This window comes from Macaca fascicularis, chromosome 11 (genome assembly GCF_037993035.2).
Source record: "Macaca fascicularis isolate 582-1 chromosome 11, T2T-MFA8v1.1".
Lineage (NCBI taxonomy): Eukaryota > Metazoa > Chordata > Mammalia > Primates > Cercopithecidae > Macaca > Macaca fascicularis.
In genome coordinates this window covers 5110991-5114988 of record NC_088385.1, presented here as the reverse complement: position 1 = coordinate 5114988, position 3998 = coordinate 5110991, and positions in this window count along the sequence as shown.

Genomic DNA, 3998 nt, shown 5'->3' with positions numbered 1-3998 from the left:
GTATATTTTGTTAATTTATTTTTATTTTTTAGAGTCGGGGTCTTGCTCTGTTGCCCAGTCTAGAATGCAGTGATATGATCAGAGCTTATGACAGCCTTGAACTCCTGGGCTCAAGTAATCCTCAGCCTCACGATTCATTGGGATTACAAGTGTGAGCCACCGTGCCCGGCTCTTTGCCTGGTATATTTTAAATTGTTTCATTTCCTTGAAAGTGAGATTTATCTATTATATTCAGAAAATCTGGCAAGATACATCTGATTGCTTGAGATTCCTAAAAATCATGTTACATTAACACTGAAAGGGACATTTGAGTCTCACGTTCTCACTTTAAAGATGAAGAAACTGTGGCCTGGAGAGGTTACGTGACTTGTTTTCGTCCCATAGTCTTGTGTGTGTGTGTAGCAGGCTGCCCAGTTTCCAGCTTTCCCCCTTTGCTGTGCACCTTCCTTGCATCCGAGGTATACAGGGAAGCTGGCCCTCCCAGTCAGGCCTCTCTACCTGGTCCTCACCTGCCATCACTGATGTTTAATCATTGATCCCTCTTTTGGATTTCATTGTTATTGTTTTTTCCTTTTATTATGGAAATGTTTCAAACATAAAAGTAGGAGACATAAGTAACTACCACGCTCCCTCACCCAGCTTCTACAATTATTAGCACGTGGCCAATCTGTTTTTCTCTACACCTGACCCCAGTTCCCTCTCCCACCCAGATGACTTGAAGGCAAATCCAAACATGATGTCATTTCATCTGTGGCTGCTCCGTGTGTAACAGCGTGTGAAGCCTCTCCCACATACATGTATGTCCACAGTGCAACGTCACAACTAAAAAGAGTGAACAGTAGTTCCTTAACTTCACCAAATTTCACTGATTGTCTTTCTTACTACATCTCTCTGTCTCTCTTTGCAATTGGTTTATTAGAATCAGGACTATCGGGTAGAATTATGAGCTGATCATTCAGGGTCCTTGCATTAGAATTTTGCTGAATGAGGGAAAATAAATTGCATAATAAGGAGATTTTATAATAACCATAGATCACATTCATAAATGCCTTTATACTTCCTAAGTCTCTTTAACCATAACTTTTTTTTTTTTTGGAGGCAGATCTCACTCTGTCACCCAGGCTAGAGCGCGGTGGCACAATCTCGACTCACTACAACCTCCGACTCCTGAGTTCAAGCAATTTTCCTGCCTTGGCCTTCCCAGTAGCTGGGATTATAGGTGCCCACCACCACGCCTGACTTTTTTTTTTTTTTTTTTTGTATTTTTAGTAAAGACAGGGTTTCACCATGTTGGCCAGGCTGGTCTCGAACTCATGACCTCAGGTGATCCACCTGCCTCGGTCTCCCAAAGTGCTGGGATTACAGGCGTGAGCCACCACACCTGGCCAACCATAACTTTCACGTCAGATAGGGAGACAGGTATAATTTGCCTCCAACAGAGAAAACTGAGGCCCAGAGGTGGCATGGAATCTAATTAGTGGTCGAGCTCAGATCTCCCACGCTTCCTGACTTGGCTCTTTTTACTGCAACAAAATCTCATTATAACTCCCATCTCGTTAAAATTATAGCTTCAATTTTGTGCAGCTCACTAGGACCAACCCTCTTCCAGATACTTCCTACGTAGAAGCTCACGGAACCATCATGACAACGCTGTAGAGGAGATGCTTGGGTTCTCATTGCACTGATGGGGAATCTTAGGCACAGAGGTGTACACACATTTTTCAAGGTCACCCAGCACCAGCATTTAAGCCCAGGTCTTTCTGATTCTAGAGCTCCCACTTGCAATAGCTATCACATGCCAATATCACGTAACAAGGTGACTGTAATCCACAGTGGAGAACATTTTCTTCTGTGAACTTTATCCTTATTCCCTTTTAGAATCTGCCTTGAAATGTGAACCAAAACCACATTTTTAAAAATGCTGCTATTCAGACATTTCACAAATGTGGATGTGATGTTCCTTTATTCGAATTCGTGAAGATCAACATGACCCTCGACTGAAAAATGCAGAGCTGAAAATGAATCCAAGACCCCAGAACTGTCTGTCCTGGCCTCACTCAGCCGGTGACGAGTGCCACACAGTCCCTGCCTTGGCCTGACTCTGCTCGCTCTGTCTTGTGCTTTCAGGAGCAGTCAAAGTCCTTTTTAGAAAATATTTCTTGGTCTTCTGTGGCATTGGATGGACAGAGTTTTCCACTAGGTCTTTTTTTTTTTTTTTTTTTTCCGGCCACACTGGCCCTTAAGAAGATGTTACTCAAGGCTCCACACCTACTTCAAACATTTTTAGGGGCCCTGGTTGGGGCCTTGCGCAGAACTGCCAGGAACCCTACAGAGAGGAGGAGCCCAGCTCTGGGGGCCTCGCCTTGGTCCCAGTGTTTACCCAGCCCTTGCAGAGGCCCTGCTGTCAGTGTGCTGATTCTCTTTCTCACACTTCCCCAAACAGCATATTCTTGTGAGGCAGCTGTTGCTTGCAAGGCCTTCTTTCAGCCACAGTCGCTTTTCCCATGTTTATAGCCCTGGTGTTTCCCCCCTTCCTTTTTTTTTTTTGAAGGGCTTTTCCCCTAAGTCTTTCTGTCGCTGAACAGCTGTGCTCTGATATTAGATAGAATGTTTTCTGTCCTCACCACCAGCTTATGAACAAAAGGGTTTTAAGAACCCTGATAAATGAACAAGGTCTCTGGGAAGATGAAATGTTACCAACATTTCAAACAATCAAAATCCTTGTGCATCTCGAAGGGTTTGCCCTTTCAAAGCAGTGCCGGGTGGGTATTTTGTCTTGGAGCCTTGGAGACTGTAATTTTTTTCTCAGTCTCCCTATCGACCTGACATGGGAAAGTTGGTCAGAAGATGGCCCTTTACTGCCATCAAAGCCCCGAGCTTGCTTTCCTATTGGCTCTTTGTCCTGCTTTGAGGCCCCTCTGGAGAGTTTCGGGGGGTTCTCTCAGCCGGGAGAGGCCAAGGCCGGGCGTTTTGGTTTCTGTTATCTTCCAGTTTATGTTGAGGTTCTATCCTCATCTGAAACAAACTTGTGGCCACTCTTGATTAAGCGTCACCTGTGTGCAGGTGCTCTGCCAAGCACCTGCCATTATCCTGTTCTAGCCCCAGAGCAACCTGTGACATGCGCGTTGAGACCTCTAACGGTCACACGAGGAAACTGAGAGTTGGAGAAAATAAGCCGCTTGCCCAGGGTTGCTTAGCAAGGCTGTTTGCCACGTGGCTCCAGCTCTCCAGCAAGTGGTGGAGCCAATCTTCAAACCCAGATATTTTGGACTCTGAAACCTCTGCTTTCTTCAGTAATAAGGAATCCCTCAGTGGCCGGAGGTGGCCAGAGAGGGGGACGCCTACCCTATTCTGCCTTCCTACTTCCGTGTAGGACCTCCTTCTAAAGCAAAGGGGCTCTCCTCTATTTACACTCTCCATCCCCCATCTTTGCGCCGCCCCCACCATCGCACCGCCTGGAACGCGCACTGTCTTCCTTATTTTAATGTTGTGGAAACCCTAGGCCACCTTCTCTGCTTCACTGGCAGCCCAATCCGGGGTCCAAATCCAGACGTTTGCTCTCCAGCCCAAGCCCCTTCCTGGTACTGCCTCACATGGGAACAGAAAGGTCAAGGCTTAAAGTAAAATGACAGATGGAAAGAAAAGCCTCCACCAGCCTGTAGAGCTCCGTGAAATCCTTCATTATGGGATTTCCCTTGTCAGGCCTACAAGGAGAAGCCTGAAGGCTCACGGCAAAAATCAACACCACATAAAGGCACCGTACAGGCAGGCATTGCTCATCACAGTGAAAACATCTGACAAGCGGTCCCAAGGGTGGCGCAGCGGGGTGATGGGGAAGGAGGAGGGGGAGAAGAGAGGGAAGAGAAGAGGAAAATGACCAGCATCGTGACTTCATTTCCTGTCTGTTGGCACCATGCCTGCTCTCTTCCACAGATCTCTTCTCTTCTGAAGAAGAGATCTTTTACAAATCCAGAAGAAAGACTTTGGCTAGATCCAAG